Raw genomic sequence first — 16,593 nt, 5'->3', positions numbered from 1 at the left:
CAAAGCAAATAGGTAAATTAATAAACAAAGCATGACAGTGTAACAGTGTGATAATAATGGGTGACAGTATCTACTTGTTTACCTCACTGAGCCATTGTGAGCATTAATTAGTTAATGGCCATAAAGCACAGTGTACACATAAAACACTTTACAACTGCTACATAATATTACATATGATATACAGAGCAATGCCTGTATTTGCACGTGGCATAAAGTGGAAGCACTCAATCATTATATTAACCCGAGTCTTTCAGGTAGTAGAAACAGACACAGTGAAATAATGGTTGACTGCTTCCCAAGTATCATTAAACCTTTTAGACAGTTATTCTCTTGGCGTGTATACTTTCAAGCCTGTAAGTAATAGGCACCAAGTATCACTAGTAATCTAAGGTAAAATTGCAAAAACATTTCCCAGTTCCCCACATTAATCTCAATAGCTTGAATGCTATGAGTGTTTATTGGTTTCCTGGTACATCTGTTGGCTTACTGGGATTCTGGGACTAAGTGGCAACAATAAGATACAGTATTGAAAATAAAACCTGTTTCCAGAAATGAATGTGGATAAACTTTTACTAGGAAGTCAAGCAGCTTCCTCAGCCCCCTGGAATACCACTAAGAACAGTACAATTGAAATTGCACAAGATATAATGGCATTAACTACCATTTTGGGGCTATGTTTAGAGCAAATTTATTTAGTAGTCCACATTCATGCAGCACCTAGCATTATCTTAAAGCTCACAGTTCTCTGAACCTCAAAAGTAATGCCTCCTACTTATTTCCATGGAAACCGCAGCAGATACAAAGAGCACAATAACACTTTGATACAGCAAATTTTCAGCTGCAAAACACTCTTTTTCAACATAGTCACTCACAACTAGCTATGCATTTTTGCCAGTAATGAACAGGAACTGAATGTTGCACTCATAAGAATCTGCATGGCCATCCAGAACTTGGCTTGTCTTCCATATTGCTGTCATACCTGCTGAAACACACCACTCACAACCTCACTGTGCTCACAACCATTGATGCTTTCATTGAAATGATCAATGAAAGCCACTGGGTGCCTTTTTTTTCTGCATTTAGGAATTCGATGACAAACCTTTGCTTCATATACACTTCCATGTCAGACACCATTTTGTCAGACTGCCTCTGTGTTGCCATCTATCCCACAGCAACAAAATGTAATGGGATACTGGGAGGAAAGTTCAATCTCTACTGGCATACCACAAACATCCACCCCTGGCATTGTGTGTCAACAATGAAATAGGAGGCGTTACTTTTGGAACAGCCCTCATGTATTAATATTGACATTAACAGAATATATAAACTGCACATATATAAATGTACATGCTTTTGAAAACAAGTTCCAGCTTCTGCGTATTAATAAGGTGCATGCAATATTCTGGTCCTGTCTTAGTTTCTAATACTGAACTTTATACAGTTTGGGCAGCATTCATGGAGATAGGGTCTTCTCTGTGAGCTGAAGGAGTTGTGAAAAACATTTCTAAAAAATTCCAGAATTAGATAAAATACTGAATTTTAATTTTCTTTGCACATATGAATTTAATTTTTCTTACATTCACATATGAATTTAATAATTTTCTTTACACATGGGGGTTGGCCTTGATGATCTCTGGAGGTCCCTTCCAACCCCTACAATTCTGTGATTCTGTGATATAAATTTGAAAGGCTTGCTGCTAAAGAGCTAACTTCAGTGGAAGTTTAAAAGGAGGAAAAATTGGTTAATCTTTCCAGTGGAACACTGAGAATGGAACTACTGAGGTATTTTGGAATGCAATCCCTGGAGTTAGTATAAATTTAAATCATTTTAAATTTGGTAAAAGATATTTCAACTACAGCTCAATGAAATACAAGAATTTCCCCAGTGACACAGATGTCCTTCACAGAGTTTATACCTTGAGAACTCCACTGATCCTAGTGAAACATCTTTTTGCTAATTTTGAGTCTCAAGCTAATCCAAGTAGTGAATGTGATTCCATTATACCGGGATTCATAATGATAATATAGGATTTCTTGCCAATGTGATTTGTTAAGTCATTCAGGGACAGATATGCTAAGAGTCTGGGTCAAAGTCATAACGGATGAATGCAGGTACAAACCAGTTGACAAGAATTATCACATAACTAATTAACTGAATTCAGCTGTATTTATTATATTTCTTGTGCTGGGTGTTGCTACACAATTATTAACCAATTGAGTTTCTTGTATGACTAACTTGAAAATATTCTCACCCCATTGAGAATACAGATAATAAGCAATATCCTAACATTTCACATGTTAAGGCTTCCAAGACAATTCTTTCTAAAAATGTTAGGCATTCATTGCTAAAATCCAGAATAAAAAAGATATCAGATTTTCATTTGCTGATGTTAACTGAAAATAAAACAAACTACTCTGGATTTGAATGAGGCTCCACTGCTGTTTGCAGCAGAACTACTGATTGCAATGGGATCATTGTTTGACCTCTTTCTAAAATTCTATTAATTTATTTTCCTTTTTGGTATATTAGTAACCCGTCAATATTTCTAAACATACCACTCGGAATACTTTATCAAAAGTGTCTACTGCAAAAGCAACTTTGTTAATGCATATAAATGCACATAACAAATGAATTCTTCTTTCCCTAATTTTGCACAGCACTTAGTTACCAGCTAATCTGAGTATAAATACACAATATATCCTGTGACAGCAATGTCTTCACCTGCTTGAGAATTTCTGTAGGGCTGGGCACATTCTTCTAATTTAAACATGTAACACAGAAATATTGCAGGACTACAACTCAGACTAGAAGTGAAGCCACCTGATGCATAACTAATTAGATTCGCTTAGCTGGTAGGTACTATTTACCTGATTCCTTTAAGAAAAGGTATATTTCTATAAGATGACTACTTCTCAAAACAAACAAACAAAAAAACCCTATGACCAGAAACCTCAATCCAGCTTATTTATTCTTTCAGTGTTCAGCTTGTGAACTTATATTTCTGCATCACAGTAACAGTTGTATGTAGGTAATTTCCTTCATTAGGTAAGTTCCACTAAATATCTAACTGCAGTAACAAATTTGTACTTATCTACATTACAAATTCAGCCCTTACAGAACCATTTTCATTGCTTTGGTAACCACATACTCTCTAGAACTCATATGCTAACATATGTGAGAAGAGCCTGTAAAAAGAAAAGCAAAACCAAACTCTATTTCTGTATTACCTTGTCTCCCAATTCCCAACACTCATTTCTGGTGAACTAATTTTCTCCTTTACCTTCTGTCTTCTGCAAATATATTTGAAGAATTCTTTATCTTTTGGTGATATATTCCACAATGCAACATTCAGTATTTCTTTTAGTTCTTGTAATTATCCTTTTAATTTGCTTCTGCTTCGGCTCACAGATCTCCCAGTCCTCCCCTAAACAGACTGCTTACATTTCCTTAAAAGTCTTCAGTTTATTACTTGTACTAATCTGTGTTGCTTTTCCCCACTTAACTAGATTGGCCTCCGTGGCTTTCTATGATTTCTTTTCTTAAGGTTTCTATTATTCTGTCTGCGGTGTTATTAATATGTGAACTTGGTTGCAAACACACTAATGCTGCCCTTTATAGTCAGATAGGGTGATACTACTTTTTAACATGGGTTTAGATTTATACGCAAACTTTTCAGCAGTTAAATAACAAAATATATACAGATCAAGCAATTGACAGTCCAACCATTAGCTCCAGCAGTTCAATATTAGGACCACCTTCAAGAAACAAAGGAAAATGGGAGCAAATGGAAGTGACAAGCCTGCTCTGGAATAACTGGCTCTACCTACAGCAGCCTCCTAACAATCTTCTAGTGTCATATTAATTCCTCTACAAAATGGAGGAACAAATGAAAATTGATCATGACCTTTTAGTCTACTGCTCAATTCTGAACCTAGTTCCACATTGCTAGAGCAGTCTTTGCAGACAATCATATCCATGAAATTTGCAACTGCAACCAAAACAGAGGAGCTCTATTCACACAAGTTGCTATTGCATCACAGTTGCACATTGTAGAGCACAAGTATAAAAATAAATGATAACTAAATGATTATGTCTTTTACAAGAAGTGAAGTCTTCCAGTTTGTATTAAAAGACAAAGATATTTTTTGATATTTAGCTATTATTTCTCTATTGTGATTTTTCTCTGGAAATCATTCTAGTTGTACTTAAGCGCCCTCACTAAAACAGAAATAAATAAACAGAAAAAAAACTTTATTTAAGTAAATTATAGAAATCTTTTTCAGTCAATGATCTAATTCATTATTGCATTTGGTCGACATTGAACGTGTTTGTTTTTCTCTTTGGGAAATGAATAAAGAGAAAATAAATGCTAAACAGTTAACAGACAAAGCTCAGTATCACCTGTGCAGCCATGTAAATTTTGGGCATCTTTAACTTTACATGAGTGGCATTAAAAAGTCTCTGATTAATACAAAAAAAATGTTGCAATTCCTCTTCCTTACTTTCTCCTTAAACTTTAAAAGATATTTTATGTGTGAGATTTGAGATAAGGTGGTAAAACCAGAGAAACAGAAGATATACATTTTGCCACAAAATTACATTAAAAAAATGGATTTGTATTGCTATCTTCTAACCAACTCAGAAGGAATTGGACACAATCCAATTTGTCATCACTTATTCACAAACACATTGCTTATACTGTGGTTTTTTTTTTTTTTGTTTTTTTGTTTTTTGTTTTTAATTCTTATTCACCATTTACCCAATTATATCTATCCTTATTAGACCATTGCTGAAGGCAGCAAGACAGTTCTGGCTAAGGAAGTCCCATAGCTTAACTTAATCCTATTATCTCTAGATAAATGCGGACACATAGACTCTAGATGGCCAAATTCAGCTCTACTCTCCCTTCCCCATGAGGGAAAATGCAGTTCCTCATCCCTATGCCTGATGTAATTAAGATTTGGAAATATGCCCATTCCAATCCTTACCCAGTATAAACATCACTGTCAATGTTGAGAAATGAACTGCAGCTATGATGCAAAGTTGACACTTTAGTGACATTTAATGCGTGTTAGGCCTTTACAGTGGTTCGACCATACGTGGCTTATATCTTTTGGAATTTAAAATGCCTTTCTAAAAATATAATAAGAGAAAAGGGAGTATAATAAGAGAAAAAAATTGATGCTATTGACAAGCAAAGACTTATCTCAACAGTATTTGGATAGATATAAATTACCATTAAATTATTGCAATATATGGAATTTTACACAACTGTAGAAAACAAAGTGAATAGTAAAAAAAGGATCAATAGTAGAAATAAAGCAATTAATGAACTGACTGTGTTAAGGTAATAAAACTCATAGTGTTTGTACCTGCACAGAAACAAATACACATACACAACAAATACTTGTACTTTCTATCTGAAAAGTAAAAAAGAAAAGGAAAGTCTGATAATACCATATTGCTGAACTATGATCTCCATTCCATGCTTAAACTTTATATTATACTTCAGTCATGTCTTTTTCTTTGAAAGCACACCTGCATTCTTCCTGCTCATCTTCCTTTACTTAGCTTATGAGCTAACTATATATTGACTTTTGTAGAGTAAATGGCAAATACAAATACACCTGTATATGTATACCTGTATACATATATATGTGTATATATATAAAGGCATATATGTATGTATATCTAGGCAACTAAAGCAATCAGCATTCTTTTCCATGCAGGCCTTTCAATTTACTTTCATCTTGTTCTACAATTCTTTTGGTATAGACCAATCCTAGCTTTTGCTGAAGAGAACATGTTAACCATACCAACTGGTTTGCAGATTGAGGGGTGATTTTATTACCTAATGAAGTATCTGCTAGGCTAGGACAACTAAACTAACATCCTCCAGCAACCTAAATCAGATTTTAACCTCAGTCTCCAGAGGTGAATGTTTTGTGCAGTTCTAATAACACAAATGTTTAAATTTGTAATCAGACTTCCATGTAGGACTGGCTGTTTTATTTACCATGAGCTCAGCTGAAAGGTTCCTAGGGACTGAAGATAGTTGGGTTGTAATCCTGTCATTTGGAGACTTAATATTTTTATATTATCATGATATTAGCATAATTCTGATCTCTATTTTGCAGCATTTTATGCCACTCAAGCACTACTTTGTACGCTGTTCTCGTAGTGTATAGCATCAACAAATATTCACACATCATCCCCTATTTTACCGAACATTTGGTATGAAGTATTAAGCCTGATTTAATGTTATTAGTGCCTCAAAACAGTGCATACTACATGAATGTAGGCACTCATCTCTCAGTTTACCAGAATATTGCCAAAAAATGTTAGCAAATCACACAATCACAGAATCACAGAACTGTAGGGGTTGGAAAGGACCTCCATAGATCATCAAGTCCAACCCCGCTGCCAAAGCAGGTTCCCTACACCAGGTCGCACAGGTAGGCATCCAGGCAGGTCTTGAACATCTCCAGAGAAGGAGACTCCACAACCTCCCTGGGCAGCCTGTTCCAGTGCTGCATCACCCTCACTGTAAAGAAGTTCTTGCGCACTTTTGTGCGGAACTTCCTGTGCTGCAGTTTCCAGCCGTTTCCCCTTGTCCTGTCTCCACTCACCACTGAAAAGAGTCCGTCCTCGCCATTCTGCCCCCCACACCTTAGATATTTATAGACCCGGATCAGGTCCCCTCTCAGTCTTCTTTTCTCAAGGCTGAACAGACCCAGTTCACTCAGCCTTTCCTCATAGGGGAGATGCTCCAGGCCCTTCACCATCTTTGTGGCCCTCCGCTGGACTCTTTCCAAGAGATCCCTGTCTTTTTTGTACTGGGGAGCCCAGAACTTGACACAGTACACCAGGTGAGGCCTTACCAGGGCAAAGTAGAGGGGGAGGATCACCTCCCTCGACCTGCTGGCCACGCTCTTTTTAATGCACCCCAGAATGCCACTGGCCCTCTTGGCCACAAAGGCACACTGCTGGCTCATGGCCAACCTGTCGTCCACCAGGACACCCAGGTCCCTCTCTGCAGAGCTCCCCTCCAGCAGGTCATCCCCCAACCTGTACTGGTGCATGGAATTATTCCTCCCCAGATGCAAGACTCTACACTTGCGATGGGTGATAAATGTTTCTTCTCTCTTTCCCTTTTCAATTCTTCCTTCTGGATGCTCTGCCTCTACCCAGAAGGCTTGCTAACTAATGCCATCTCAACTCAAAGGTCAACCACCACAGTTTTTCTCCTAGCCCAAGCTGCAACTGGACAACTGAGATAAACTCAGCTGTGATCCCTTATTAAAACTTGTCTTGAAGTAATATCAAGCTTTTGGTAGTCTAGCATTTGGATTCAATTTTGAATATTTTTTTTAAAACAAAAGAATCAGAGTAAAACCTGACAATTTATGGCAAAACCAGATGCTTGCCCCTGTTTTATTAAAGAAAATATGAGAAGTAGCAATATTATCATCTGTTACATACTCTGTATCTTTATAAGGAAATGCTTTATTTTTTGATTCTGAAACTGTAAGAAAGATAATTAAATTAATGCTGACCTTTCCTCTTAAACAAGTGCTACTTCAGATACTCCTTTTGCAAAAGACCAAACTGGCAGTGCCAGAGACTAAAAGCCTCCATTTTTTATACAGAGCAAACATGTCTTTTCTCACAGGTTGGCTACATAATATGTTCAAACTCTGCATGCGGTATTGATTCATTCTGATTTTTCAGCTCCTAATATTTGTAATATGAGTCAAGAAAAGGACAGTCTGAAGGTATTTATGGTGATTGCTTCATGATATGGACACCTGCCAACAAATAAGTTCATTCCTTCAACCATTTCTTACTTATGTGAGATCAATATCCAGGCTCTCTAGCAATAACCTTGCATCTATAATTGATACTGTTTATTGGCCCATGGTGCTGTGTACAATAAAAGGAGTAAGAAAGGGCTGGGATAATAAATATTCACCTCAAGAAAAGGTCTCCTGGAAATGTATCAAATAAAGAAACAAGATAGCATAACACCTGGTCTGAATAGATGATGTACTGGTCTAAGAATATAAAATCAAAAACAAATGAACAAAAAACCATATTATGGAGAGGTTAATTTCCAAGAAAAAAAAAAACAACAACAATCAAAGCTGATTAATGAATGGTTTATTAATGAAGTCCTGAGAACAGACTGCATTAAGTGGTTGTTGTAATCCACCTGCCCAGATGCAGAGAATTAGCAACTGAAGAGGGCTAAATACACATCCCATTACCACACAGGTGAAACAACATCTCATGACTTTATGTAAATATGAATGAATACATAGAAAGGAGAAGAAAGGTACCTGGGCAACATCAAAGTATATGCGAGGTTTTGGCTGTAGTGCTTAAATGGCTTGTTTACACAGATGACAACACCTAAAAATATCTTTTTCTTCCATGAAATGCCACACTTATTAAATAATCTGAAGAAAATTAGGGTGAATTAACAAAAATAAAGCATTGTGCAAGTCTTGTTTACACTAGGAATGAGAGTTTTGAAATGAAGAATTTTGGAATTGTAGATTAATATTTCTTTGCTTTCACATCTTATTCTAATCATAACTCTCTTCTTAATTGGCTTAGTTAACTTATGAAAACAAATTTAGATCAGAGAAATTGACAGACAGTCATTGAGGAGAGGATATTACAATTTAAAAGCATGAAGAATAGTAGTATAAATGATACATATTCTACTATTAAGCAAGTCACCATAAAAGTGAATTACAATAAGCACAGATTGAATGCATTTTACTGTGTCAAAAATAATTTTATGTAATGTGTAAACTTCATGTTTCATAGTCATTCTTAGTAACATTACTTTTCTTCTCTCGTTTTCTTGTCGAAATGTATTTTAAGTATATGGCTTTAGAGAATTAATTCATACATTCATTTAAGCACCTGCACCTTTTTGGTACGAATACATATTATCAGAAATCTTTCTAGCTCACGAACAAGTTTATATGCATTTTTGCAACATTTCTCTCCCCAAAAAAGTAGTGAAGAGAGGCATTGAAAAGCCATGGTTCTTTGGGAATTTTTTTGTTTGTTTCAAACTTTTTGTTCTTTATCAATGAAGTCCAGCCACATAAGAGTTAAAGAAAAAAATGTTTAGATGGGTATACAACCTATGAAGAATAGAAAGAGAATACAATAAGACATTAATAAAGGTCACCTTGAAGTTAACTTAGAAGAATACAGTTGTTCTTAAGAAAACAAACCTGGTATTGCTGTTCGTCTTACAACTGTTCATAACACTGAAATTTCTGACCTATTTAAACCAAATGTGAGAAAAGTACAGATGTCTCAAAGATAATAAACTTCAATGAGTTCCATGAAATAAGTGCCCATGCAAAGGAGAATGACCTCAACTCTTCTACCTCTAGAGTCTACAGGCTGTACATGGGAGTAGGTGATAAATATATTAAACTGCATTAGCTTCATTGTTAGAATTACTTATTTCCTTCGCTTTTTTTTTTTTTTTTTTTTTTTTCTCATGGTAGTAACTTATCAGTAGATTATTTTCTATGTAAGCATGTTTGTTTCTTAGAATTTCACTGACAAGCAAAGTCTCGTATCCCAAGCACTAACCAGTGAATCCTTTGGCTTGGCTTGGCTTGTGCTCCCTCCTAGAGTATCTGCTAATTTTCAAGGCACATGATAATAACAGGCACTAATAAATATATGAACATGAAGAAGAAAACATTTTGCATTCTCTCTGCAAAGGGAGGATTGAATTGCTTTTGAATCTGGTGCTGATTAGTAGCTCTCTTCAGAAATCCCCTTTGAATAATCAAGTAACATTTTGGTTTTACTGAATTAAGAAAGCTACTTGTATCATTGAGAAATTCTTTCTCAATGAGTCATATAGTTTTCACAGGAAGTTCTACTGCTGTTACCAATGTATATATATAAATATATATATATATATTTTATATATAAATGTATATATAATTGTATATATATATATATATATGTATATATATATAAATGTATATAATTGTATATAAATGTATGTATATATATATATATATATATATATATATATATATAAAAAAATCAACTTTGAGATATCTTCAAGTTATCTGTGTAATAAATAAAACTACTGAGTCTCCAGTCCTGCGCTACATCATCATCACTGGAACTTGCTCTGGGTTAAAACCAGAAAGACGGCCTTTCTTAAATGGCCCCAAACTTAGAACTTGTGAAATTACGGATATAAATATCATACATTCCAAAAAAGTGAATAGATTTTCACACAGAACTAAAAGCCAAGATTTAGACAAAGCAAGCAATAGAGATCAAATCACTGTCTGGACTTGTGTGGATTCTTATGTGTGGCTTTGACATTAATCTCATGAACTCAACAGCATAATCTAGAAGCTCCCATTAGTGTCTATTATCTATATGCCTGCAAAAAACAGGTCTTTACAAAATTCTGTGGTGAGCTGAGAATCTGACTCAGATCTCATAGATGCTGGATGCATGAAGCACTGAGGAATGTGATCAGCTCAACCAAGATCTGTTATTTGCACTCTGCAGAGTTCCCAGACTAAATTCTAGTACTTTCTACTATACATCAGAATAACACTTTCTACAGAATGCTTCATTCTCTTTTTAAGCATTCAGAGTGAACTTTCCTTTTTGGCTTGCTAGCTGAAGTCTGACCTATCCACCTTCTGGAGGTATGCCAATATAGAATGAGCAAGGTGCAAACTGACCTGTGCAGAGGTCACCAGCACTTGAAAAGAAAGGGTGATCAGATAGTACACTCAAGAGGAAACCCCTCACCATCTAACCAACTAGATGGAATTTACATGGATTATCATAGATCAGAATTTTAGAAGGAATGTCAACATGTCAAATTTTCTTTAAGAGAAGGCAGGAAGTTCATCAAAACATTCCAAGGGCTTTAGTTAGCATAACACTTTCTGCTCTGAGACTTAAAAAGGTCTACAAATGCTTCAAAAGAGGCATGTTCTGTCAGATCATTCAAAAGAATTTAAATTTTTGGATAAACGTTCTCATAGTCCAAACATTCTTTATGAATCCTGTACTAGTTGCCATTCCAGGGTTGAACATGTTTATCTTAGATTGGACAGAGATACTTCATTGTCTCACCTCCTAATCTCATATAGTTCACACAAGTGCATTTCTTCCACCCATCTGCAGATTCTCGATGTTACATTTTAGCTTTGTATTTCTTTTTTTCTCAATTCAATAAGACAATAAGTTTCTAAAGTACGATTGTACTCTCATGCCTTATTCAGTATTCAGTTATTCTTAATAGGTATAGGCCATAGCTCAAAAATTTTACAACTTGCAGACATTTGCTTTGTTGCACAGGCTTTCTTGTGTGAATTTACTGAAAGGCTACACTGCATTCCATTTGCAAGTGATGTTTCAGCATCATGATATTAAAAATGTTATTCCTTGACAATGACTGGTTTTCTATGACATAAAACATCTTTAAAAATCTGACAATCTCAGAAAGAAAATGAGGACAGAAACATCCAAATTTGTTACAAATTTAGGAACAAAAGCTGATAAGAGAACAGAAATTCTACTACAACTTGAACAGAGATGAAGTACTACATAAAAAAATAGTTAACACTGCCCTGCATGTTGTAAAATGATACAAACCTTTTTTTCTATCAGCAATATTTTTTTCTCCTTCATTAGGCTTATGGAATTATTCAGGGTATTATTACTTTTGCTTATGTTGCTACTTGAAAAAAAGTAATCTAACGTAAAGGATACCGCTAGAACTTCAGGCTTTAATGACTTTGTATCTACTTTTTATATTTTAAAATACATTTGAAACATATTTAAATCCATTTAGTAACCTTGTTCTTCACAGTAATGCCCTATACAGTGCTTCATTTTTATATATGTATATATTTTCATGGATATAAAGTATATTTCATATGCATATATTTATACTTCAAAGTATATTTAATATACTTTATATAGTTATCTTTCCTTCATGTACAGATGTTCACATGTTTATTTATTAATTCAATTTTTAAGCCTTTCACAAATAAAATGTATTCTACTATTTATATTAAAGCTTTTATAAAGGCTCTGTACACTCAGTCAGCTAGTCTGTTGATGTTTTTATGTATTCAAATTTTCTGTATCATTTGGCATTATTAAGCAAACCCCCCAAAAGATTCATTAAATAAATAGTGGGGACACAGTCAGATTACTTAATCCAACAGAATGACCCCACTGCCTTGCTAAAATAGTGCTAAGGCTCTTTCTAACATCTCTGCAATTATGTTAGGTTAGAGCTGAATCAGATCATCTTTTAATCTTACATTTCCAGAACTACAATTTGAAAATACTGAAGATGCTTAAGGAAAAGATTTCCTCTTTTATGTCTAATTCAAGTCTTTTTTGTCAGGCACTTTGTTTATTTTGTGAGTATGATGATTTATCATACCCTGCTTACTCTCTTGGGAGAAATCAGAAACAACAAAGACAACTTTGAGAGATTTTAACTTTTGGAGAACACAGAAAATCATTAATTTTAAATCTAAAGACTACTTATTGATTCCAACGCCTGATAAGCATTCAACACATGCTCTAGGTTTGCTTATATTAACACAATCACTGTGCTAACTTACAAAGAACATCTTCTGTGCTCCATTGTATGTGCTATTCAATACTTTGAATGAGCAAACAGACAGAAAGGGCCATTCTTTTATCTTAGTTCCATACCACACACCCCTATAGACTGAACTGTAGATTTTCATATTTGAGGAAATAACAATAAATTTTGCATTGTGTAGATTTTGCAGTATATCAAAAAGTATATGCCCCAAAATCTGAAATCTATTTGTAAGGCAAGACAGCAGCCCAGCAGTATCTTAACATTTTCACTAGAGAGAATGAAAAATGAGAATACATGTAGTAAGGATATCTAAAAATCTAATTGTGCTTGATAGAATGTATACAATGAAAACTACACCACAGAACTCAGGACATCTAAAAATACCAGGACTAATATACCAAAGACAAAACATTATGGACTCTACAGGAGCTTCCATTTATAACAAAGTTGATTTAATGAGGCTAATTTACTTCAGATTTGTGCAGTGGACCCCCTCCATACTTAAGATCTGCATCTGAGTTTGACCTTTGATCATAAGAGGAAGTCAATAATTTTGAGATGCAGTGCTGCCTTCTCTAGGGGAGGCTGAAGCGAACAAAAGTAGCCACGTTTACAGCAGAGACTACCTCAAAGCTCAAGAGATGAAAACTGCTGATAAATTATTGAGAGTCATCTACTTGCTTTGTTTAATACTGTGGGAGGATATCAATACTGAAAAACAGAACCAGAGGTAGTGGCAGATGAATGTGAAGTGGATGGGCATGACAGATTGCACAGCTACCCAATTTCCACAGCTGAAAAACTGCCACATAAATGTCCTATACAGATCATGATGTTTCTTTATCCTGCCAGGTGCTTCCTTCAGTCTAGGAGCAACACAACCATATTAATGCAATAAAGATGAATTTGCTTAGTGCTGAAAATAGAATGATAGAATCATAGAAAACTTTGATTTAGAAGGAACACTCAAAGGTCACCTAACCCAACTCTCCTGCAATAAACAGAGATACCTACAGCTAGATCAGGTTGCTCAGAACCCAATCCAGCCTGATCTGGCAACTTGTTCCAGTGCTTCACTACTCTTATCACAAAATACTTTACTCCTATATCCAATCTATATCTCCCCTCTCTTCATTTGAAATCATTTTCCCTTGTTTTATCACAACAACCCTGCTAAAGCGTCTGTCCTATTCTTTCTTACAGCCCCCTTTTAGATATTGAAAGGCTGCTATCAGGTCTCACCAGAACAGTATTAATTGTATATCAACTACTTATTCCAAAGATATTCATTCCTATGTACTTACCACAGTAAATAAGTGAACGAAACATGCAAAATGAATACATTTTAAAGATACAATCACACCTTTATCAAGGGTGTCTAGTGGCCTGTGACTACTACCACTTCCGTTTGACTTCAGGCATTTTACTGCATGCCATGGAAAATTACTTTGTAAAAATGATAATTCTTAATTTCAACTCAGAGAACTCAATCCACTTTTTTCCCAATCCTCTCATACTACCATGACAATATGGTTTTTCTTGGAATTAAGTGGGGGAGTTTATTCTTCTTAAAGAAACTGGTTTCTCTTTTTTATTGGAAGTTGCACATATACAGGAGGTATGAACAAGTCGTAACACTGAAACACTTACTTCTACTGACAATGCATGGAGACCCCATGCCTAAACATGCACCTTTATATCACAAATGTGGCTAGACACTTAAAAACCCTATGCCTTTGTAACCATAAACTGGATTGAGTTGGAAGGGATCTTAAAGATTATCTAGTTCCAAATTCTCTGCCATAGGCAGGATTGCCAACCACTAAACCATGCACTAGATTAGGCTGCTCAGGGTTCCATCCAACCTGGCCTTGAATGCTGTCAGGGATGGAGCACCTATATCTTCTTTGGGCAACCTATTCCAGTGCTTCACTGCCCTCTGAGCAAAAATATTCCCCCTAACAGCTAAACTAAATCCCTCTCTGTTAGTCTAAAACCTTTGCTGCTGCTTCTATCACTATCAGCCCATGTAAAAAAATCAGTCTCCATCCTTATTATACTTTCATTTAATTACTGGAAAGCCACAATTAAGACTCCTTAGAGCCTTCTCTTCTCCAGGCTGAACAAGCACCTCATAAGAGAGGTGCTCCAGCCTTCTAATAATCTTTGTGGCCATTCTCTGGACCCACTGCAAGAGCTCCACGACCTTCTTGTACTGGGGGCCCCAGACCTGGAAGTAGTACTCCAGATAGGGCGTCGTGAGAGCAGAGTGGAGAAGGACAATCACCTCTCTCTTCTTGCTGGCCATCCCTCTTTTGATGCAGTCCAGGATACATCTGGCTTGCCAGAATGCAAGTGCACTGCTGGCTCACGTCAAGCTTGACATGCTCATGGCAATGACCATGACCACCTAAGCTTAAATGCATTTTTCCACCCATATTAGTCCTGTTTTACTATTTGCATATCAAGGATTACATAGCAGAAGTAATGAGCTACAGAAGAGTAACTTTTCAGACCTAAGTATTCTTAAATGCTTATTCTTAAATTCTTAAAAAAACAATTCTTAAAAAATTATTTAAAAAAACCCAAAGTTTAAGTGTCAGAGATGCTGAAACAGAAACACAGCCTAGCACTATCTTACATCTAGGATCACTTAGAAGCAGCAACATCTTGATTACTCATCAGTCTTTGGATGCAGGAAGGTTTTGAAAAAGAAAAGGAAAGAGTACTAAGAAGTAAGCTTGTAACCCTGTACCCCCAGACATCCCCAGAATGGAAAACAGTGAAAATGACATTAACAATTTTTTCAGTGTCCTTGATGCAGTGGATGGCTATCTGAACTGATCTCTCTTTGCTGGACCAATCAAAATCACTGAGAAGATCAAAGAGTTACTGATTTAAAAGCAAAACAAAATAAACCCTAAACAAACAAAAGCAACAACAAACCACCACCGTCATTGTCAACAACAAAAACAAAACGAAAAGCACACCACTTCGCCAAAGGATTTGGCAATTTAAAAATGTAAACCTTGATCTAGCCCCAAAATGCACAGATGGCAAAGCTGAATAGTTATTGTTGTCCTTCATATTTTACCATCTTTGTGTTTTTAACACTTTTAACACTTACTAATCAATCAACAAGTGGTGCTGTTGGATGCATTTAGTAGATTCCTGAGCTCTTTCTTGACTAGCATGTTGAAGATATTACACAGGGGTTCAGACTTCGGAAGAGATGAGATTATAATTTTTAAAAAATATAATCTATATTGAATAATCTTTATTTTTCAATATTTTTAATAGATTAAAAGAAAAGATTAAATACAGAGGGTATTTTCTGATATTTTGATATATACTTATATACAGAAATATGTACACACAAACACATACATGGGAGAAAAGCTGAACAAGAAATAATCTGAAATAGATATTCACTTTGATACTCTTGCTCAGCAGCAAGAAAGTCTGTCAGGGAATATCTGACATGTTTTAGAAATGGATTTTTCTACTAGTACAGAAATCAATATGCCCTTTAATTCTTCTTATTTTTTATTAAGGTTTTAATAATCATTATGCAATTAGAACACAGGATTCTTATGCAAAGAAGGCTAATATCACTGACTCAACTTCAAAAATGGAAATAAAACACAGAAAGTTTAAAGGTATTTACCCAGTTATATGGAAGTTGTGTCTCTGAAGTAGAGTTGGGATAAAACTCAATTATTCAGACTCCTTATTCACACTTCTAGTTCTACATTTATTCTCCTCTAAAAAGTGTCAGGTTTTATTTTTCTGCTATCTTCGGTATACTTTCAAAATTAATTTATATATATAATACTCTTCTACTGATATTCATTCTACAAGCAAAGAACCAGCAGTGATTCAGAGGCCAAGAAATGAGTAAATTCAGCAGTCAGAAATGGAGTGGATCATGACACATGAATTA

At 35.3% G+C, this 16,593-nt stretch overlaps 1 protein-coding gene across 6 annotated transcripts in view; it reads right to left on the bottom strand.

The window, feature by feature from the left end:
* The window catches only part of NPAS3 (neuronal PAS domain protein 3), a 598,518-nt gene that overhangs the window by 235,499 nt on the left and 346,426 nt on the right, over positions 1-16,593 (bottom strand). The gene's annotated exons all lie outside the window — the stretch shown is intronic.

This window comes from Lagopus muta, chromosome 6, assembly GCF_023343835.1.
Source record: "Lagopus muta isolate bLagMut1 chromosome 6, bLagMut1 primary, whole genome shotgun sequence".
Lineage (NCBI taxonomy): Eukaryota > Metazoa > Chordata > Aves > Galliformes > Phasianidae > Lagopus > Lagopus muta.
Note: the sequence above shows the minus strand (reverse complement) of the source record. Positions and strands in the feature narration are given on the sequence as shown.